The 24,181-nt window shown below is 40.0% G+C and overlaps 1 long non-coding RNA gene across 1 annotated transcript in view; it reads right to left on the reverse strand.

Annotated features, from left to right (window-relative positions):
- Positions 1–236: 236 nt before the first annotated feature.
- LOC132366331 (uncharacterized) overlaps positions 237–24,181 on the reverse strand; it is a 187,613-nt gene continuing 163,668 nt past the window's right edge. Inside the window, exon 3 of the long non-coding RNA XR_009503423.1 lies at positions 237–1,115. This is a non-coding gene — a long non-coding RNA (uncharacterized LOC132366331). The remainder of the gene's footprint in view (positions 1,116–24,181) is intronic.

A 24,181-nucleotide genomic window follows, 5' to 3' on the forward strand; every position in this document is an offset into this window, starting at 1 on the left:
AAACCCTCCTTTAGGATGGCTTACAGAACAATAATTAATTTTATTATAGCTTTGATTTTTCCTCTAAACCATTATTTTTTCAGTAAAATAAATACTGTCTACAGGTGCTTATTTTTATAATAACCTCTTTTATTTCCGGGTGTTTCTGAGTTTGGCAATTATACATTTCTCTTAGTCACAAAAGTTCGTGACAACTAGGAAAACAGAAGGTACTTTCTGTCTTTAGCCATGCGTCTCCAAGTTCAAGAAATACACCGAGACTTATTTTCTTCTGTAAGAAAAAAAAAATGAAGTGTGCACCTTGAGGTGGTGAGGGCTGAAGGTGTTAGGAAGAAGTTTCCAATGCTGGCGGCATGTTGGATTGAAGAAGCTTCTAAAAATACTGAGTCTGAGCCTCACGTAAGACCCCCTAGATCAAAATACACAGGCAAGGGGCTTGGAACGTTTATCTCTAAAAAGCTTCCCAGGTGATGATGGTACAGCTGGCTGGCAGATTGACAGACTGTGGTGGGAAGCGGAGATTTGTTAAAGCTTGACGCCTTTGTCCCATGACCTCCTTCAAATTCAGGTTTATGTGGCATTTGAGTCAGATTTACTTAGAGTGTTTTCAATTGTTTTTCTTTTGAGACTATAATGATACTCCAAACAGAATCTTTGAATTTTTCCCTCTCTCTCTTTATGGGTTTCTCTTATCTGACCATGTATTATATACTGATGTCTCCTCAGAGAGTGTTGAGTCATTAGATATTTGGTGAATTACATTTTTCACACTTTATACTCTTTTAGGAATCTAATTGTCTCCTGGTTTCAACGACCACCCACATACAGATAACCTCTTCCCCAAATTTCAGATTTCTGTTTCCAACTCCAGCTGGGCTTCTCTACTTGGATGTTCCACAGTCATGTCAAATGCAATTTGCCGTCCTCTCAACTCCTGTTCTATTCCTCATACTGTGTTTTCTCTCTTTCAGTGGGTGGCACTGCCAAGTCCGAATCATAGGAGCCATTATTTTATTCATCCAGAAATGTCATCTCCTATATTCCAACTTGATGTTTCAAGTCCTCATCATTTTCCCTCCTAAATATTTACTGTGTCTCTCCCCAGGTTCCAGAACCTAGAATTCAAGCAAAGAACAAATATTAGAATACTCTTTTTGAACAATATTTAAACACTCATTTTTTATAACATTATATACATATATAAAAAAATACCTGCTGAGATAGAAACAACTGATTTACAATTGGACTTGCGAACAACCCGTATGAAAATTGAATACTGACTATACTAGTAATTAACTTCCAAATCAATAAATGTTTTAAATCTTATTGTAAATATTTGAGAAAAATGGTTATAATCAGAGTAGGATGAAGAGGCAGAGAGGCCCTTTAATGGCTATTCTGAAGTGATTTCCAGATTTTTTCAAGAGCTTTAGAAGTTTATGGTTCAGGGACTTCCCTGGTGGTGCAGTGGTTAAGAATCCACCTGCCAATGCAGGGGACACGGGTTCGAGCTCTGGTCTGGGAAGATCCCACATGCCACGGAGCAACTAAGCCCATGTACCACAACTACTGAGCCTGTACTCTACAGCCCGCAAGCCACAACTACTGAGCCTGCGTACCTAGGGCCCATGTTCCAAAACAAGAGAAGCCACTGCAATAAGAAGCCCACGCACCGCAACAAAGAGTAGGCCCTGCTCGCCGCAACTAAAGCCCGTGCACAGCAACGAAGACCCAATGCAGCCAAAAATAAAATTAATTAATTAATTAATTTTTAAAAATAGAACTTCATTTAAAAAAAAGTTTGTGGTTTGACAAAATATATCATTTCATGAGAAAATTTATTTCTCTCTTCTTTTTCTGTTGTTGTTCTTTTTTTCCAATGTATTTTGTGTTTCCTGGATTAAATGACTGGTTTCTTCGTAGTTGTGATATTTGGACTGCGTTCTAGTTATTGGACGTTAGAACTCACTGAGTGCAGTAGGTCACTAAAATTTGCTCATCAAATATTCATTACCTACTGTAATCTGGGGATGGAGAAGGATATGGGCTGCAAAGGGGCTTGATGAAACTTTTCAGCGTGATGAAAATATCATACGTACGTCGTGGTGACGGTTCCAGGATTGTATGCATTTGTCAAAACTGTACCTTATTGTATGTAAGTTATACCTTAATAAGCCTGACCTTTTAAGAAGCTCCACGTGCAGTAAAAAGTACCTTGTGGGCGGGCCTCTTAGCTGGGCAGGGCCTGCTGACCAGGAGACGGCAACTGAAGCCCAAGAGTATAGGGCGACTCAAATGCATGGTGATGGGGTGTGGACTGCCGGAGACCACCACACAGGCTGACTGCTCGGGCCTGTGGTCTGAGCTCTGGCAGCTCTGGTACTAGCGCCAAGGCTCCACGGGTGGGGACCGTAGGCATGTGCCAGCTCCAGCGAGGTGGTGGGTGGGCGGCGGACCCAGGCCCCACGGGACTGTGGACGGTGGACGGGTGACAGAGGCTGCCGCTTCGCATGCCACTCGCGCTCCATGGAGCTAGGAATCCACACGTCTGGGCAGCGTCCCTCCTGCTTTTTAGAGATATTTTATAGAAGTACGTTGAAACAGATCAGCCATGTTTGGGTGGGTTTGGGGTTTACAGATGGGTTGAAATGAGGGACACAGAGAGAGAGACAAACAGAACATAAGAAAAAGATTCTTTGATGGGAACATATTTATATCTGAAAAATCCAAGAAAGTACATGTGAGAATCAGGGCTGCAATCAACTAAAGAAGCACAGAGGTGGCAGAAAAGAAACACTGTGTAGACTGTTCCCAAAGAACGTGACAGTCTGGTCATTTTCCTGCAGAGGGGGAGCAATGCACCGGATACAGAGCACAGTAGGTTTTGCCTATTTAAAGATTCTTGTTGCTGTTGTGTTTTTTGGGGTACACTAACCAGGCGTCTGAAATTAGACAAGGATGCCTGCATTTCTGGGAGGGGATCTATAAAGCAGGATTCTATGTACATATATTTTTAATCCCATTCATATTACATCATTGAAGAGCAATTCTTATGGAAAGACTATAACGAAAATGAATAAATTTATGCTTAATACAACGTAACCACTGAAGCAAGACAGGCTTGAAGAGAGTAAAGTAAAATGATGTTTCTTATTCTTTGAAGGGTTTAAGATTGCCAGCAAACTGTAAGAACCTAGGAGAAAGGCATGGAACAGATTCTCCTTCATTTCCCTCAGAAGGAACCAACTTCCAGACACCTTGATCTTGGACTTCCAACTGCTAGAACTGTGAAAGAAAAAAATTATGTTGTTTAAGCCACTCAGTTTAAGGTATTTTGTCCTGGCAGCCCTGCAAACTTACTGGGGCTGTGGAAAAATAGCATAAAGGGTATTTGAGTGAAAAAAAGGGCATTCGAGTAAAAAAATAGAGTAAAGGGCATTAGGAATCCTTAACAAGGGCCTACCTCACACCAGTCATTTTTTCTATAGAGACTCCAAGAGGTAGCAAATTCTTTTTTTGACCATCCACACCTCCTGCTAGGGAACATTGAGTTTCGTCCCTCCCTCCAGCTCCCAGCACTTTGTAGACATCTTCATCACTGTTCCCATAAAATTATCCTGAATGATTTCCTTCTGTCTCCACTTATCCCACCAGACTGGGGGCATCTCAAGAGCAAGGACTCTCTCATTCTCCTTCATGTTCCTTAATTTCTAGTACACATTCTGGCACATGCTAAGTGCTCAATACACACTCCTTAGATAATGAATGGAGAATGTGCATCATTCAATGAGAATTTAAGGTATGCAAGCTGCCCATGGTCTTATAACTAATAAAATTCGATATGGATTAAATCTAGTTTGTCATGAAAAGGGTCCGCGCCGCCTTTCTTTGGTGGGCGCAGCAGCTCACCTGGAACAGACTTCCCAGGCAGTGCAGACTGGCTGTGGAGACACAGACCCTGAGCCTTTTGCCGCTGTGTGAGGCTTGGGCCTATTGCCCAATCTGAAGACCAGAGATGGTAACAGCACTGCCTACCTCACAGGGCTGTTGGGAGAGTTCAACAGGCTAACACACATAAGAAATGCTTCTAATTGTGCCTGGCAGAGAGTTTGCGCTCAGAGAGTGCCAACCATTATTACCAGAGTGAAGACTCGCTTGGGAAGACTTCTGAAGTCATTCAATAATTTCTTGAATGTCTACTATGTGCCTGGGTCACTGTGAATAAAATGAGGGTACAGATTTGTTCTCACTGCTCATTGACCTGACAGCCTAATGCGGAAGGCAGAGGGTAATCAAATGATCACAAAATAAATAAACAGTTCAATTGTGACCATTGCTATGAAGTAAAGAGGCTAGAACTTTGAGACCAACAATGGAGGATTTAATTGGCTGGCAGGGTCAGGGATAAGGAACTGAGATCTGAGGTGTTTGTGGAAGTTGGCTAGTGAAGAAGTGAAGAACACTATTCCAGACAGAAAAGAGCGGACGTCCAAAGGTCCTGAGGCAGTAAGGGCTTTTCGGGTTTGAGGAAGAGAAAGGAGACCAGTATGGCTGGGGTGCAGAAAGTGAGAGGAGCAACAAACTTATGGTTACCACAGGGGAAAGGTCGGGGGAGGGGTAAACTGGGAGTCTGGGATGAATATATACACACTACTGTATATAAAATGGACAATCAACAAGGACCTACTGTAGAGCACAGGGAACTCTACTCAATATTCTGTAATAACTTATATGGGAAAAGAATCTGAAAAAGAATGGATATATGTATATGTATAACTGAATCACTTTGCTGTACACCTGAAACTAACACAACATTGTAAACTAACTATACTCCAATAAAAATTAAAATTAAATTAAAAAAAAATTAGGTTGTATAAAAACACAGCATCCAGCTCCCATAGAAGTTTATCAAGTTGATCAAAAATGGTCAACCCTGAAGAATATTAAGCTTATTGGACTTCAAAAATAGAGAATCTTTTGGGTATCCAGGCAAAACAGATCAGTTAACTTACAAAGGAAAAAAATCAGGGTGCTCTCAGACTTCTTGACAACAAAATTACATGTGACAAGGTAATGCAGCAATAACTACAAAATTCTTAAAGAAAGAAAACATGACCCAAAGATTTCCTACATAGCCAAGTTGTATTTATCGTATAAAGAAAAGAGGTAAACTGTTTCGAAAATACAAAAATTCAGAAAACACATTCTTCAAGGAGAAGTTCTTTAAGATCTTGAAGAATTCATACCTCACAAATTACAGCCAATCTAAAGATAAGTAGGAACACAGAAGCAAAAAGAGTGGTCAATATCTTTAAAATATCTTCATGCCACAGACAAGAAAGAACTTTCATCTGGGAAACCAAATGATGATTTCCCATTCTTGCAACTATCCCCAGTGTCTCCAAGTGATTCTATTCAAACCACTTACTTGGCTTGGAGCTCCTAAAATGGGAGGATGTGAATAAGAAACTGTTGGCAGCCAACTGTTAAGACTGGGGCCAAACTACAGAGGGAAGCAGAGCCAAGAAGCGGATAGCTTCACATCAGGAGGGAGCCCTGTTCACAATGTTGGAACGCCCGGTTTCACTTTCAATCACTTATTTCTATGTGCTGATCACTCTCCTAAACACCAGGGATACAGCAGTGAACCAAAAAGATAATGTCCCTGGTCTCATGAAGCTCATCCTCTATTGAGGGAGTGGGGCAGAAATCAACGTGTATACAAATCTGTGTGTGTGCACGCATGTATGTACGCATTATAATATCAGGTGGTGGTAAAGGCCATGGAGAAAAATAAAGTGTGCATGCATGCGTGCGTGTGTGTGTGTGTGTGTGTGTGTGTGTGTGTGTCTCGGGGGTTATTAAAGAATGACTGAGATAGAGGCATGCTCTTTTCATAGGATGATCAGGAGAAGCATCTGATGGAGCGGATAACTGAAGGAAATGATAGCCCAAGCCACAAGTATATTGAAGGAAATGCACTGAAACCAAGAGAACAACAGCAACGAGGAGAAGTGTGTTTGATATTTTCAAGGGATGGCAAGGAGCAGCATGACTGTGAGAGCGGGTGCCCAGAGAGGAAGGAGAGGTTGGAGGAAACTAAGAGAACCAAAGGACTCAGAGCCCTGTAGGTCACTGTAGAACCAAATTGCTCAATTTACATTCCCACCAACAGTGCAGCCGCATAGCACAGGGAGCTCAGCTCTGTGCTTTGTGTCCACCTAGAGGGGTGGGATAGGGAGGATGGGAGGGAGATGCAAGAGGGAGGAGATATGGGGATATATGTATACGTACAGCTGATTCACTTTGTTACGCAGCAGAAACTAACACACCATTGTAAAGCAATTATACTCCAATAAAGGTGTTAAAAAAAAAAAAAGCCCAAATTGCTCTCTAAGAAAGGTGAAAAGCTATTTGGAGAATTGTAAGCAGAGAACTAAAATGTTCTGGCATTTTTTCCAGTCTATCTATCATAATGTGAATCTATCTATCATAAAGTATGAAAAGGCATGCAGTGAAAAGTTTTCTTCCTACTCCTATGACTATGATCTCACAGCCTCCCGTTGTGCCTACTACCCCAAGAAACCACTGCTAATAGTTTCTTGTGAATTTTGCCAGCGCTCCTTTTTTATTTTTACTTTTTAAAAGTTTTTTTAAATTGAAGTATAGTTGATGTACACTATTATATAAGTTATGGGTGTACAATATAGTGATTCACAATTTTAAACGTTATACTCCATTTATAGTTATTATAAAATATTGGCTCTATTCCCCGTGTTGTACAATATATCTTTGCAGCTTATTTTATACATAGTAGTTTGTACTTCTTAATCCCCTACTCTTATCTTGCTTCTCCCTTCTTCTCTCTCCCCACTGGTGACCACTAGTTTGCTCTCTCTATCTGTGAGTCTGCTTCTTTTTTGTTATATGCACTAGTTTGTTGTATTTTTCAGATTCCACATATCAGTGACATTATACAGTATTTGTCTTTCTCTGTCTGACTTATTTCACTTAGCATAATACCCTCCGAGCCCATCCATGTTGTTGCATATTGCAAATGGCAAAATTTCATTTGTTTGTTTAGCAATTGTACATAATGCTGCTATGAATTTTAGGGTGCATGCATCTTTTTGAATTAGTGTTTTGTTTCTTTCGGATATCTACCCAGGAGTGGAATTGCTAGGTCATATGGTGGTTCTGTTTTTAGTTTTTTGAGATTGCCAGAGCTTCTTTATGCATATGTGAGTATATACAAAACTTAATTTTTTATCCTTCTTTTTTACACTAATGGTAGCATCCTAGGCAAGACTATTCTGCCCCATGCTTTTTTATTGAAAAAATATATCTTGTTATATAAATAACTTGAAAATCTCCTTATCCACACACAGACAGTTAGAGGTGAATTCTCCAGGAATGGATGGATCTAACTTATTTACTGGTGCCCTATTGATGGGCACTATTATGAGGTAGGTATAATTCTGATTCTCATTTTACAAATGAAGAAACTGAAGGATAGAAAAGTCCAAAAATGTGTTCAAAAATGTGTTCCTACCCAATACTCCACAGGGACTCTTTAATCCGATTTTAGACTTTTGCCAATATAAAAGGTGAAAGTAGAATATTTCCCCCCATGCATAAGCATTTGATTGATCTGTCATCAGTATAGGGTCAGAGAGAGGTTTTTTTGAGATAGTATGGGGAAACCTGCATGCTTATGTGCTATTGGGAATGTTCAAGGGGAGCAGGGAATTTTTAAATTAGGAGACAGGTGAGGATTGCTGGAGTGGAGGCTTGAGCAGGTTAGAGCAGGTGGATCTTAGTGCACCTTAGACAGGATTACAGAAAGTTCATCTATAGTGGCATATAGAACAGAAGAATACATGGGCACACATGCTACAACGTGGGCTGGTGGGATGCTGGAAATCTGTGCCTGCTATCTTCTGAGTGCTTCATTTTTTCTTAGTGAATTAGCAAAGCAGGTCTTCAGCTGAGAATGTGGATCAAGGAGAGGAAGACATGAAGCAGTAGTTAGCAGAGAGAGAAAGAATGAAAGAACTAGAGAAACATAGAATGATTGGGAGGCAGCATTAGTAGGCCCCTTGAAATTCATGGTCATGATGATGAAGCAAGAGCAACCAATGTGGTGTTTCTCTGGCCACGTTTAGTTGAACAGATCCAGGGGTGGAGTAGGCAGAAAGGTGGATTTAACCAGAGTTGGGGTTTCAATAGCAAGTTCATCCAGGTGAGAGCGGGCAATACCAATATCAGAGACACCAGACTTTAAACTGAAAACTATTACTAGAGATAGAGGTGGACATTTTATAATAATAAAAAGACCAGCTTACCAAGAGATGCAACAAGTTTAAATTTGTATGGACCTAGAAACTTAACCTGAAAAATACAAATTTTAAAATGACAGAACTTAGAAATGAATGAATTCATTTTCTTAGTAGGAGATTTTAACACAATTCTCTCAGTAACCCATAGAAGAAATAGACAACAGCAAGAAAAAAGGATTTAGAATATTTGAATAGCATGCATAACAAACTTGGCCAAAGTGAATATATATAAAACACTGTACCCAATAACTCTAGAAGAGAGGATCTTATCAAATGCACATGGATGATTTATCAAAATCAACCAAATTTGGGACATAAAGCAATTCTCAACAAATTTCAAAGGATTGAAATCAGAATACTATTTCTGATCATGGTAGATATTAACTAGATAGAAAAACAAAAAGAAAACTTTAAAATACCCATATGTTTGAAAATTAAGCAATTTATTCCTAAATAATCCATCAGTCAAAGAAAAAAGTCATAATAAAAATCAGAAAAAAAATGTTAGCTGCAAAATAATGAAAATACTGTTTATCAAAACTTATGAGATACAGCTAAAGCTGTGCTTGGAGAGAAATATATAGCCTTAAATACATATGGTAGAAAACGAGAAAGGCTAAAAATTAATGATCTAATTATTTACTCAAGGAGGTGGAAAATGAACACAAATTGAATCTAAAGAAAATAGAAGGGGGACTTCCCTGGTGGCGCAGTGGTTAAGAATCCACCTGCCAACTCAGGGGACACGGGTTCGAGCCCTGGTCCAGGAAGATCCCACATGCCACGGAGAAGCCACCGCGATGAGAAGCCCACGCACCGCAACGAAGAGTAGCCCCCGCTCGCCGCAACTAGAGAAAACCCACGTTCAGCAACGAAGACCCAATGCAGCCAAAAATAAATATATATATATATATATATATATATAAATTAAAAGAAAAGAAAATGGAAGGAAATAATAAAGATAAGAACATCAATCAACGAGCTAGAAAGCAAATATAAGGTACAACTGACCAGCAACCAAAAATTTGTTCCTTATAGTAAATTACAAGGTTGACTTTTTGTCTAGAAAATTCTCTTCAACCTTATAAATATCTAGAATGCCAAATATGTTAATTCTTTAATTCAAAACATGAATAATACAGGTTTAATTATCTTTACAACTTGTATACTTAATATTAAATTTTCCAAGTTTAAAATATGGATACTCACTAGGAAAATAATTATGCCACTCCCAATAATTTTGAGTGTTTTTTCCTAGGAAAATATTGTTAGGCTTCTTTCTCAGCAAGCGGATTTGTAGTCTGTTTGTTTTTAAAGTACCAGTGGTATCGATCAGTGTGCCACTAGGTCCTTGTTTGAGACACTGATGGGACACAGTGAACCATTTTATAGTTGCTATATCAATGACTCCAAACATAAAGGAAAAGTTGGGTACATACCTATTTTCTCAGATTTGAATTATTTTATTCCCAATTTTCAAATAAAGTTAGTTTGTAATCCTTATTCAGCAGGTACACACTTAATTGAAGTTTGTAATTCATTGGCTCTTAAAATATGTAAATGTCTTCTTATCCACTGGCTAAAAATCATTAACAGAATTCATTATTCTCTCCTTTTTCCTGACTTTTTGGAGCATACAACTCTTAATAATATTAGAACGTCTGATTGGATTCTTCAGATCTCAAGGCTGTGTCTGAACCTATTCACGGCATAACTGCTACTAGTAGTTGGTTCAATGTGAGGACTTGGATGGAATTCATGTGTGCAACTGGTGTATCACATAACTGTATTTTATTCTCTTTGTGACATGCCATATTTCCGGCATGTCACGACCCTTACTTTTTTAGTTCTAACTCCTCCAGGACAACAAACACCAAAAAGAAAGAAACCATTGGGTGGCCACTCGAGTACTGACCTCAGAACTGGTCCCAGAAGTTGGGTGTCCACACCATGAAAAATAAACACACCCCATCATTGTTGACACTAATTGTGTCCTTCACTTGTGTCTTCTCAGAAGAAAAGCCAAGAATGAAATTGCCATGAAGGACAAGTTCCTTCCCATCACTGGGGGTGGCCTCTTTACTACAGGGTTGAAGCCCAGCGCTCGCTTGCTGCGGGCTCAGTGCATATGGCCAGTGCCTGTGCTATTCATAGCACGTGAAGAAGGAAGGCGACACCATCTCCTGGGACAGCTAGCTTCCATGGCTCAGTAGCAAATCTTTTTGCAAAAGTTAAGAGAAAGTATAATAGGCAAAAAACAGGTGAGAGGAGACTTAATGACATTACTCAGAACTTTCCTTTATGATACATAATTATCTATGATATGTCATCACTTAACGTAGTTTTATGTATTACCAGATCTGTAAGTGATTCACTTTTTGAACACTTACAGAGTTGGACTATTGAGAGGAAAATGTGGTACTGGTCAGTCACCAGCAGGGTAAGTCTGAGTTAGCAGGCCCATTTCACTCTCACACATTCTCCTACATCAGCTCCATTAGTAACCAGGTTGGTACTTAGACTTCCATATACTATGTCTGGCCGCATGGCTTGCCTCCTGAGCAGTCGCACAGGACCCCACGCTTAGAAGGTCCCTGTGCTTAGAAGGTCCCTGTGCTTAGAGGTCCCTGGGCTTGGTTTAATGCTCTGTTGTCCCTGTCTTGAATTCTTAATGATTATTAAACAAATAGGTTCATATTTTCATTTTGCACTGAGCCCTCAAATGAGGAAGGCCGTCTTCCATATACCATCCATTAACTTTTATTTCTTAACTTGTTCTGCTTAGGTGGAGAAGAGGAATGCTATTTACTTGAATAGCTACTCAAAATCCCAATACATCAAATCGTATAAATAATCATATAATTATTTAACAATTAAAGGCACAATTTAGGGAATTGCAGAATTATACCATGCAATATAGAAACCCAATATATCAAATTGAAGTATCAGAAAACACGGAAAATGTGGTAAAAATATGATTACAGTTAAAGACTTCAATATACTTCTCTGGAATAGGATGGTTATTATAGCCAAAAAACATTAAACAAACACATGGAGAAATTAAGTATCCCTCCAGTAGAGATTTACATTTCTCTCTTTGTCTATGGAACATTTACAAAAATCAACTGTGTGCTTACTCACAAAGAAAAGTTTAAAACCTAAAGACTTAGGGATTTTATAGCTTACATTTGATTAGCATAATCTAAAAGCAGAAATAAATAATGAAAGAAGCTCTCACCAAAATCTTAATTATGTGAATATAAAGAATCATAATCCTGGGGAATTCTTGGACCAAACAGAAAATCAAACTAGAAACTACATCAAGAAAGCAATGAAGAGGAATTCCCTTCTTCTGAAAACCAGTGGGACACAGAGGGAAATTTGTAACTGTGATTGACTTCATTTTTAAAGAAGAAAAACCAAAAGAAAAAAAAAGGAGCAAAGTACTCATGTAAAGAAATTAGAAAAAGAAGCACAACATATCCAAAGTTATCAGGCAGATGGAATTTTTAAAATAAAAAGATGAAACTAATAAAGCAGAATAAAATACTAAAAAGGAACAAGTACACATGCAATGTTTTTTAAAAACCAATGAGATAGCTAGCTCATTGGTTTTTTAAAAACCAATAAGATGTGCCCAAGTGAGCATAATTTAGAAAGGGTGAGGGGAAAAAAATATACCACATTAAGAATGAGAAATCATTCATAGCCACAGATACAGGAAAGATTAAGTTGTCCATAGCAACAAAATTGAAAATCTATAGAAAATCAACTGTTTACTAGCTAAATATAAATTACCCAAATTTACCCAAGGATAAATATAAAACTCAAAAGTATCAATTACCTGAGAGATATTAGAAGGGCATTTAAATATCCTCCACTGAAAAAGGCAGCAAGACCAGAAAGGTTCAAAGCTGAATTTTATTCATTGTTGAGTAAAATACATAAGATGGGTGGTTATACAGGTACTCATTTTATGATAATTTTTATAAAAGAAAAATGTTAAAAACTTATGTGTATTGTATAGTAGATAAATGTCTGTATAGGGTTCTATGAGCATGGTGAGGAAGTGTAAGGATACACACTAAGTTGTTATGAATGAGAGCATGGTATATGCAGGAGGGGGGAGAAGGTTGAGTGCGACAGAAGGGGAAAATGAGAACCAAAAAGGTGAAAAACAAGACTGAGCTTAAAATAACCAGCATTTATAATACAAGCTGCATCATGTATTCATATAAAATTATTCCCATGTATAAATTTTTTTTTTTTTTTCAATAGAGGACCAGAGCCTACTGCCAACATACAGGTCTCCCAAGAAAAATTCCAACTGAAGGCAGAACATGGCATTAAGTCCACCTGGGAACAATTCCACCTCCTGGTCCCAGCCCCAGCCTTGCTTCTATCTCATTTTGTTTTTCAGTTTTTTAGTTCCAGCATAAGCTGGTTTGAATTTCCACACGTGGGCAGGAGATGGGAGCATGTTCAGGAAGGTGGAAATAGTATGAATGCAGAAAAGTCATGAAGTGCTTAATGGTGTCAAGTTTCCTTCTGTGGTGATGAAACTGTTTTGGAACTACATAAAGGTGATGTTTGCACAATATTGTGAATACATGAAATGCTATTGAATTATAAAATTTTAATGGTTAGTATTATGTATAGTAAACTTCAATTTTAAAAAAAGGCATAAAGAATGTTACAGACAAATATATTCTGCATGCTATTTCCAAGCTTAACTCAAGAGTCACAGCCACTTGGAAGCTTACTCTAAACATGTGTAGACAGGTGTGAGATCATCTACTTTAATTATATTCTTAGGTTACCTTTGAAATCCAGTTTTTGAATCTTCCAAAGATATGGCTTACCCTCCCTGGCACAAACTGTAGTCTAGTGACTAAAAGAGATGCAGTCATGTCTGTAATGTTTATGTATTCAGCTGGTAGGTCCTCAATATTGCAGGACACCGTGTCCTTCTGGTATATAAAGTCCTCACCCATCGTTTTCTGAAAATCTAAGCTGTAACACATTGCCTTAAACCCAGAAGCAGCTCTCCTAGCCCTTGAGTCTCCTAGCTCAAGACTTATGTCCTGGCACTCCTGGTGATCACATACCCAGAAAGACCTATGGGAGTAAGTACAGACTTCAGAGGTGTGTGTGTGTGTGTGTGTGTGTGTGTGTGTGTGTCAGAAAAAGAGCTCATGTTCACATCCAAAGAGGTTTCCTCAAAAATGACCACATTCTTACTATACTAGGGAATAAACTACCCACAGCAACTGTAGAAATGTATGCTCCGAATCGACATCTTCCAGCTATACAGACTCCTCAGATAACTTATATCAGACTAGCACCCACACTTTAATTTACAAGCTCTTTCCCACCCACTAGATTAAAATTCAAAGTACTTAGCTCACCATTCTTAAACCAAGAGTCGAAGAAAAAGTACAATTTCCTCTCAGAATAGAACCTTCGGTGGTCCTCACCCCCAAGACGAGCACATACTGTGCCCTCCCACGGCGGGTAGAAACTTCGGTGGTCCTCACCCCCAAGACCAGCACATACTATGTCCTCCCACCGCGGGTAGAACCTTCGGTGGTCCTCACCCCCAAGACCAGCACATACTATGTCCTCCCACCACGGGTAGAACCTTCGGTGGTCCTCACCCCCACGACCAGCACATACTGTGCCCTCCCACCGCGGATACTACCTTCGGTGGTACTCACCCCCAAGACGAGCGCATACGGTGCCCTCCCACCGCGGATAGAACCTTCGGTGGTACTCACCCCCAAAAGGAGGGCATATTGTTCCCTCCCACCACGGCATTAACTTAAAATAAATCTGTCTACTCCCACACAAGCTCTACAATAGCCATCGTAACACCTGCTAACTCCCACTCTACTCCATTGTCTCAAACACAGATGATTTCCCTGGAAAATTATTTGTTACACATCAACTTACCACAGTAACTCTTTCAGCAAGAAAAAGTAACTTGTGTAAGTTAGTTATAAGGGGAAGTCTACTGCAAATGGAAAACTAAATACCATTTATTGATCTAATATCTCCTCTCCAGGTCCCTGAACTTTCCTCTTTTTCCTAATGTTTTTGTCCCTTTCAACTTCCTAACACAGTTTTGATTTCATTCGTTTAAATTCTTTCTTTCCATACTTGTAACGTCGTTGCTTCCATTTACTTTCACCACATTCATCCTACCTCCTGCCAGTCCTACATCCGGTTTTACTGCCTGGCTTCTCCATTCCTATATCTGGGTTATAAGTGCTTCTGAAAAAGTAACACAAAATCATAGACTGGTGTCATTACCACTCTTGAGTATATGTTAGGCACATTTCCAAGGTTGGAATTGGAGTTGGGTTCTTGGCAAACAAGGTACATACAAGCTGACATTAAGGAAGATCAGAAGCCAAGAATCATGCAGAACAGACAGGATAGGAGAGATGGCATGGAAAGAGAGATATAGACCAAGTTAGAGAGAAGAGAGGCTGCCTCTGACATTCCAGTTTTGCCGTATTGCTCTACAGCTCCCCCTTTTTGAGGTACCTTGAGAGAATTTGTTCTTGAAAACACATGATGCTTCACAAAATACAGACCTACTTTTTCCAGACACTTTGGTTTCTACACCTGCCACTCGGATCATGCCCAAGTTCACCCTGCTAGACAATATGGTTTCCATTGACCACTACCTTCTCATCTAACTTATGCATTTGCATTGTAATGTAAATTTTCTACTTAGTATTTTCTCACCAGACAGCAAGTTCCAGATTGTACACTTCATGTCTTTTTTTTTTTTTTGACTAAAAGGTAAGCTTTTTATTTTTAAACAAAGATTTGCACCCCTAACCCCACCCATGAAAAAACCAAACGTTTTGTGTTGCTCTTCTTCACAATTGCACATCCTGAATTTCCCTTGAATATTCCTATGAAAGGGGGACTTTTTTGCCTTCCTCATCGAAGTTTTAGCTGCAGAATAAATTGTTGATTTGGATGCTGTCATTCCCGTTGACCTCCTCCCTTTGTTTTTATTTATTTATTTTTTGATGTATTTATTTATTTATTTATAACACCTTTATTGGAGCATAATTGCTTTACAATGCCATGTTAATTTCTGCTGTATAACAAACTGAATCAGCTATACATATACAGATATCCCCATATCCCCTCCCTCTTGCGTCTCCCTCCCACCCTCCCTATCCCATCCTGCTAGGTGGTCAAAAAGCACCAAGCTGATCTCCCTGTGCTATGCAGCTGCTTCCCACAAGCTATCTATTTTAAATTTGGTAGTGTATATAAGTCCATGCCACTCTCTCACTTCATCAGAGCTTACACGTCCCCCTCACTGTGTCCTCAAGTCCATTCTCTACTTCTGCGTCTTTATTCCTGTCCTGTCCCTAGGTTCTTGAGAATAATTTTTTTTTTTTTTAGATTCCATATATATGTGTTAGCATACAGTATTTGTTTTTCTCTTTCTGACTTACTTCACTCTGTATGACAGGCTCTAGGTCCATCCACCTCACTACAAATAGCTCAATTTCATTTCTTCTTATGGCTGAGTAATATTCCATTGTATATATGTGCCACATCTTTATCCATTCACCTGTCGATGGACACTTAGGTTGTTTCCATGTCCTGGCTATTGTAAATAGTGCTGCAATGAACACTGTGGTACATGACTCTTTTTGAATTATGGTTTTCTCAGGGTATATGCCCAGGAGTGGGATTGCTAGGTCATATGGTAGTTCGATTTTTAGTTTTTTCAGGAAGCTCCATACTGTTCTCTATAGTGGCTGTATCAATTTACATTCCCACCAACAGTGCAAGAGGGTTCCCTTTTCTCCACACCCTTTCCAGCATTTACTGATTGTAGATTTTTTGATGATGGCCATTCTGACCCCAGTAAGGTGATACCTCATTGTAGTTTTGATTTGCATTTCTCTAATGATTAGTGATGTTGAGCAACCTTTCATGTGCTTGTTGGCAATTGGTATATCTTCTTTGGAGAAATGTCTATTTAGGTCTTCTGCCCATTTTTGGATTGGGTTGTTTGTTTTCTTGATATTGAGCAGCATGGGCTGCTTCTATATTTTGGAGATTAATCCTTTGCCAGTTGCTTCGTTTGCAAATATTTTCTCCCATTCTGAGGGTTGTCTTTTGGTCTTGTTTATGGTTTCCTTTGTTGTGCAAAAGCTTTTAAGTTTCATTAGGTCCCATTTGTTTATTTTTGTTTTTATTTCCATTTCTCTAGGAGGTGGGTCAAAAAGGATCTTGCTGTGATTTATGTCAGAGAGTGTTCTGCCTATGTTTTCCTATAAGAGTTTTATAGTGTCTGGCCTTACATATAGGTCTTTAATCCATTTTGAGTTTATTTTTGTGTATGGTGTTAGGGAGTGTTCTAATTTCATTCTTTTACATGTAGCTGTCCAGTTTTCCCAGCACCACTTATTGAAGAGGCTGTCTTTTCTCCATTGTATATTCTTGCCTCCTTTGTTAAAGATAAGGTGACCATATGTGTGTGGGTTTATCTCTGGGCTTTCTAACCCATTCCATTGATCTATAATTCTGTTTTTATGTCAGTACCATACTGTCTTGATTACTATAGCTTTGTAGTATAGTCTGAAGTCAGGGAGCCTGATTGGTCCAGCTCTGTTTTTCTTTCTCAAGATTGCTTTGTCTACTTGGGACCTTTTGTGTTTCCATACAAATTGTGAAATTTTTTGTTCTAGTTCTGTGAAAAATGCCATTGGTAGTTTGATAGGGGTTGCATTGAATCTGTAGATTGCTTTGGGTAGTATAGTCATTTTCACAATGTTGATATTTCCAATCCAAGAACATGGTATATCTCTCCATCTGTTTGTATCATCTTTAATTTCTTTCATCAGTGTCCTATAGTTTTCTGCATACAGGTCTTTTGTCTCCTTAGGTAGGTTTAGTCCTAGGTATTTTATTCTTTTTGTTGCAATGTTAAATGGGAGTGTTTCCTTAATTTCTCTTTCACATTTTTCATCATTATTGTATAGGAATGCAAGAGATTTCTGTGCAGTAATTTTTTTTAATTAATTAATTTATTTATTTATTTATTTATGGCTGTGTTGGGTCTTCATTTCTGTGTGAGGGCTTTCTCTAGTTGCGGCAAGTGGGGGGCCACTCTTCATCGCGGTGTGCGCGCCTCTCACTATCACAGCCTCTCTTGTTGCAGAGAACAGGCTCCAGATGCGCAGGCTCAGTATTTGTGGCTCACGGGCCCAGTCGCTCCACGGCATGCGGGATCCTCCCAGACCAGGGCTCGAACCCGTGTCCCCTGCATTGGCAGGCAGACTCTCAACCACTGCGCCACCAGGGAAGCCCAGTGTGCAGTAATTTTGTATCCTGCTACTTTAACAAATTCATTGATTAGCTCTAGTAGTTTTCTGGTAGCATCTTTAGGATTCTCTATATATAGTATGATGTCATCTGCAAACAGTGACAGTTTTACTTCTTCTTTTCCGATATGGATTCCTTTTATTTCTTTTTCTTCTCTGATTGCTGTGCCTAAAACTTCAAAACTATGTTGAATAATAGTGGTGAGAGTGGGCAACCTTGTCTCATTCCTGATCTTTGAGGAAATGGTTTCACTTTTTCACCATTGAGAACGATGCTGGCTGTGGGTTTGTCATATATGGCCTTTATTATGTTGAGGAAAGTTCCCTCTATGCCTACTTTCTGAAGGTTTTTTTCATAAATGGGTGTTGAATTGTGTTGAAAGCCTTTTCTGCATCTGTTGAGATGATCATAGGGTTTTTCTCCTTCGATTTGTTAATATGGTGTATCACACTGATTGACTTGCATATATTATAGAATCCTTGAATTCCTGGGATAAATGCCACTTGATCATGGTGTATGATCCTTTTAATGTGCTGCTGGATTCTGTTTGCTAGTATTTTTGTTGAGGATTTTTGCATCTATGTTCATCAGTGATATTGGCCTGTAGTTTTCTTTTTTTGTGACATCTTTGTCTGGCTTTGGTATCAGGGTGATGGTGGCCTTGTCGAATGACTTTGGGAGTGTTCCTCTCTCTGCTATATTTTGGAAGAGTTTGAGAAGGATAGGTGTTAGCTCTTCTCTAAATGTTTGATAGAATTCACCTGTAAAGCCATCTGGTCCTGGGCTTTTGTTTGTTGGAGGATTTCTAATCACAGTCTCAATTTCAGTGCTTGTGATTGGTCTGTTTATATTTTCTATTTCTTCCTGGTTCACACTCGGAAGGTTGTGCTTTTCTAAGAATTTGTCCATTTCTTCCAGGTTGTCCATTTTATTGGCATATAGTTGCTTGTAGCAATCTCTCATGATCCTTTGTATTTCTGCAGTGTGAGTGGTTACTTTTCCTTTTTCATTTTTAATTCTGTTGATTTAAATCTTCTCCCTTTTTTTCTTGATGAGTCTGGCTATTGATTTTTCAATTTTGTTTATCTTCTTGAAGAACCAGCTTTTACTTTTATTGATCTTTCCTATCGTTTCCTTCATTTCTTTTTCATTTAGTTCTGATCCGATCTTTATGATTACTCTCCTTCTGCTAACTTTGGGGTTTTTTTTCTTCTTTCTCTAAATTCTTTAGGTGTATGGTTAGGTTGTTTATTTGAGATGTTTCTTGTTTCTTGAGGTAGGATTGTATTGCTATAAACTTCCCTCTTAGAATTGCTTTTGCTGCATCCCATAGGTTTTGGGTCGTCCTGTTTTCATTGTCATTTATTTCCAGGTATTTTTTGATTTCCTCTTTGATTTCTTTAGTGATCTCTTTGTTATTTAGTAGCATATTGTTTAGCCTCCATGTGTTTGTATTTTTTACAGTTTTTTTCCTGTAATTGATATCTAGTCTCATAGCATTGTGGTTGGAAAAGATACTTGATATGATTTCAATTTTCTTAAATTTACCAAGGATTGATTTGTGACCCAAGATATGATCTATCCTGGAGAATGTTCCATGAGCACCTGAGAAGAAAGTGTATTCTGTTGTTTTTGGATGGAATGTCCTATGAATATCAATTAAGTCCATCTTGTTTAATGTATCATTTAAAGCTTGTGTTTCCTTATTTATTTTCATTTTGGTTGATCTGTCCATTGGTGAAAGTGGGGTGTTAAAGTCCCCTACTATTATTGTGTTACTGTTGATTTCCCCTTTTTTGGCTGTTAGTATTTGCCTTATGTATTTTGGTGCTCCTATGTTGGGTGCATAAATATTTACAATTGTTTTATCATCTTCTTGGATTGATCCCTTGATCATTATGTAGTGTCCTTCTTTGTCTCTTGTAATAGTCTTTATTTTAATGTCTATTTTGTCTGATATGAGAACTGCTACTCCAGCTTTCTTTTGATTTCCATTTGCATGGAATATCTTTTTCCATCCCTTCACTTTCAGTCTGTATGTGTCCCTAGGTCTGAAGTGGGTCTCTGGTAGACAGCATATATACGGGTCTTGTTTGTGTATCCACTCAGCCAATCTGTGTCTTTTGGTTGGAGCATTTAATCCACTTACATTTAAGGTAATTATCAATATGTATGTTCCTATTACCATTTTCTTAATTGTTTTGGGTTTGTTTTTGTAGGTCTTTTCCTTCTCTTGTGTTTCTTACCTAGAGTAGCTCCTTTAGCATTTGTTATAAAGCTGGTTTGGTGGTGCTGAATTCTCTTAGCTTTTGCTTGTCTGTAAAGGTTTTAATTTCTCTGCTGAATTTCAATGAGATCCTTGCTGTGTAGAGTAATCTTGGTTGTAGGTTTTTCCCTTTTATCACTTTAAATATGTCCTGCCACACCTTTCTGGCTTGCAGAGTTTCTGCTGAAAGATTAGCTGTTAATCTTATGAGGATTCCCTTGTATGTTATTTGTTGCTTTTCCCTTGCTGCTTCCAATATTTTTTCTTTCTTTGTATTTAATTTTTGATAGTTTGATCAAACTATTAAAAATTAGTCTTGTGTGTTTCTCCTTGGATTTATCCACTATGGGACTCTCTGCACTTCCTGGACTTGACTGACTATTTCCTTTGCCATATTAGGGATGTTTTCAACTATAATCTCTTCAAATATTTTCTCAGTCCCTTTCTTTTTCTCTTCTTCTTCTGGGACCCCTATAATTTGAGTGTTGGTACGTTTAATGTTGTCCCAGAGGTCTCTGAGACTGTCCTCAATTCTTTTCATTCTTTTTTCTTTACTCTGCTCTGCGGTAGTTATTTCCACTATTTTATCTTCCACGTCACTTACCCACTCTTCTGCCTCAGTTATTCTGCTATTGATTCCTTCTAGAGAATTTTTAATTTCATTTATTGTATTGTTCATCATTGTTTGTTTGTTCTTTAGTTCTTCTAGTTCTATGCTAAATGTTTCTTGTATTTTCTCCATTCTTTTTCCAATAGTTTGCATCATCTTTACTATCATTACTCTGATTTTTTTTCCAGGTAAACTGCCTATTTTCTCTTCATTTGTTTGGTCTGGTGGGGTTTTACCTTGCTCCTTCATCCGCTGTGTGTTTCTCTGTCTTCTCATTTTGCCTCACTTACTGTGTTTGGGGTGTCCTTTCCGCAGGTTGCCAGTTTGTAGTTCCCATTGTTTTTGATGACTGCCCCCAGTGGTTAAGGTTGGTTCAGTGGGTTGTGTAGGCTTCCTGGTGGAGGGGGCTGGTGCCTGTGTTCTGGTGGATGAGGCTGGATCTTGTCTTTCTGGTGTGCAGGACCACATCCAGTGGTGTGTTTTGGGGTGTCTGTGACCTTATTATGATTTTAGGCAGCCTCTCTGCTAATGGCTCGGGTTGTGTTCCTGGCTTGCTTGTTGTTTGGCATAGGGTGTCCAGCACTGGAGCTTGCTGGTCATTGAGTGGAGCTGGATCTCAGCATTGAGACATAGATCTCTGGGAGAGCTCTCACCAATTCCTATTACATGGGGCCGGGAGGTCTCTGGTGGTCCAATATCCTGAACTCAGCTCTCCCACCTCAGAGGCTCAGGTCTGACACCCGGCCGGACCACCAAGACCCTGTCAGCCACACAGGTCAGAGGGAAAGGGAGAAAAAAAAATAGAAAGAAAGAAATAATAAATGAAATAAAATAAAGTTATTAAATTTATAAAATTATTAAAATAAAAATTTTTTTAAATAATTAAAAGAAAAGAAGAAGAGAGCCACCAAACCAATAAACAAATCCACCAATGACAACAAGCGCCAAAAACTAAGCCAAGTTAAACATATAAATCAGAAACTAGTCAGGTGCATACAGGAAACCCAAAGTCTATAGTTGCTCTCAAATCCACCGCCTCGATTTTGGGATGATTCATTGTCTATTCAGGCATTCCACAGATGCAGGTACCTCAAGTTGATGGTGGAGATTTAATCCACTGCTCCTGAGGCTGCTGGGAGAGATTTCCCTTTCTCTTCTTTGTTCGCACAGCTCCCGGGGTTCAGCTTTGGATTTGGACCCGCCTCTGCGTGTAGGTCACCTGAGGGCGTCTGTTCCCCGCCCAGACAGGACGGGGTTAAAGGAGCAGCTGATTCGGGGGCTCTGGCTCACTCAGGCGGGGGGAGGGAGCGGTACGGAGGAGGCGGGGCGAGTCTGCGGCGTCAGAGGCGTCGTGACGTTGCACCAGCCCGAGGCGCGCCGTGCGTTCTCCCGGGGACGTTGTCCCCGGATCACGGGAGCCTGGCCGTGGCGGGCTGCACCGGCTCCCGGGAGGGGCGGTGTGGAGAGTGACCTGTGCTCGCACACAGGCTTCTTGGTGGCGGCAGCAGCAGCCTTAGTGTCTCAGGCCCGTCTCTGGGGTCCGCGCTGATGGCCGCGGCTCGCGCCCGTCTCTGGAGCTCGTTTAGGCGGCGCTCTGAATCCCGTCTCCTCGCGCACCAGGAAACAAAGAGGTAAGAAAAAGTCTCTTGCCTCTTCGGCAGCTGCAGACTTTTCCCGGACTCCCTCCCGGCTCGCCGTGGCGCACTAGCCCCTTCAGGCTGTGTTCACGCCGCCAACCCCAGTCCTCTCCCTGCGATCCGACCGCAGCCCGAGCCTCAGCTCCCAGCCCCGCCCGCCCCGGCGGGGGAGCAGACGAGCCTCTCGGGCTGGTGAGCGCTGCTCGGCGCCGAGCCTCCGTGCGGGAACCTCTCCGCTTTGTCCTCCGCACCCCTGTGGCTGCGCTCTCCTCCGTGGCTCCGAAGCTCCCCCCTCTGCCACCCGCAGTCTCCGTCCGCAAAGGGGCTCCTAGTGTGTGGACACCTCTCCTCCTTCACGGCTCCCTCCCCCTGGTGCAGGTCCCGTCCCTATTCTTTTGTCTCTGTCGTTTCTTTTTTCTTTTGCCCTCCCCAGGTACGGGGGGAGTTTCTTGCCTTTTGGGAGGTCTGAGGTCTTCTGCCAGCGTTCAGTGGGTGTTCTGTAGGAGCAGTTCCACGTGTAGATGTATTTCTACTGTATCTGTGGGGAGGAAGGTGATCTCCAAGTCTTACTCCTCTGCCATCTTGAAGGCCCTCCCTTCATTTCTTTTTATACCCTTGAATGCCTAGCCTAGAACTCTGTGACCATATTCATAGTAGATGATCTCTAGATACTTGTTGAATGAATAAACAAATGAATAAATAACTCATTCTTTATTGGTCTTCAGAAAGGTAATAGTAGCAAGAAGCCCTAGAGTCTTTGGGCATCAGAAAGGATAAGAAATGAGAAAGGGGTGGGGGGGCGGGCAATAAAGGAAATATTGGCCTTCTTTTCACCAAGATTCAAAGGAGGACCAGGAGAAAAGGCCAACAGAATGAGCCGCTCCTGAGGCCAGGACAGCCGGCCAGCAGGCATGGTCTTCCAGCTCCCCAGGGCTCCTCATTCCATCTCCCCTCTGACCTGCCACTGACATTCAGAGGGTCCCAAAATAAAGCCGAGCAGAAATATCTAGTTATATTTACATCTTAATGGCAGGGGGAAATATATTTGCAGAGCCAAACATTGTTTTACCAGTAACCTTACTACCTGCAATCTAAAAGACATCACATTAGTTTTTGTTTTGTTTGCTTTGCTTATTTCTGGAACTGTGGTTTCTCTTTAGAATAGCTCCAGGGTGGAAGCCTGTGAATACTCCTGAGTTATTAAAACCACCACCACAGTCTTCATATTCAAACGTGGCAAATATAGAAGGTGACTCCCATTTCACCAAGCTATGAAAATAATATTTGGGGGAGAAAATAAGAGGAGAGGAGCCTCTACCTACATGCAAGAAATGCCTAAAAGTGATCTAACCCTTTGCTCTTCAAAGTTTGGGCATCTAAAGAGAAACATCATGGGGCCACGCCTTCATTTGGCTAAGTATATGGTTTTAAGACACTAAACTACTCATTTACAAGTTTCTGCTTAAATTTTCAACCACATTTTAAGCACGAAAGTTTGTGGCTCATGAGTTAACAAGATGCCACCAGAGAAAACATTGCTGCATGGGGTGTTGCTGTTGAGAGATCCTTGGAAACAGCAGATCGTACTGGGTTCCCCGTGACCCTCTGCGTTTGAAAAGCATTGGTTTGCTAATAGTTGGTTTCAGGCCGCAGTGGTCCACAAACTGTTTTGCTCTTTCTCTATGGTCTGTGAATGATATGCCTCAAGGAATGATGGCTGATATTTTTTTCATTTTCCTCCCTAATTTTCTCACTAAAATGTTTAATTAGTGAAAAGGCAACATATTTATAGATATAATAAAACAGTAGAGGAAAGACTGTTTTAAATATATGCACAACATGTTGTGTTTAGATACACACACCCCCCCACACACACACACGTATATTTTAAGGATACTTTAAATTCATACACATGTGATTCAGAAAACTATACTGTTACGTTTCCCTAGAGTATGATGAAAGT

This window comes from Balaenoptera ricei, chromosome 5 (assembly GCF_028023285.1).
Source record: "Balaenoptera ricei isolate mBalRic1 chromosome 5, mBalRic1.hap2, whole genome shotgun sequence".
Classification (NCBI taxonomy): Eukaryota; Metazoa; Chordata; class Mammalia; order Artiodactyla; family Balaenopteridae; genus Balaenoptera; species Balaenoptera ricei.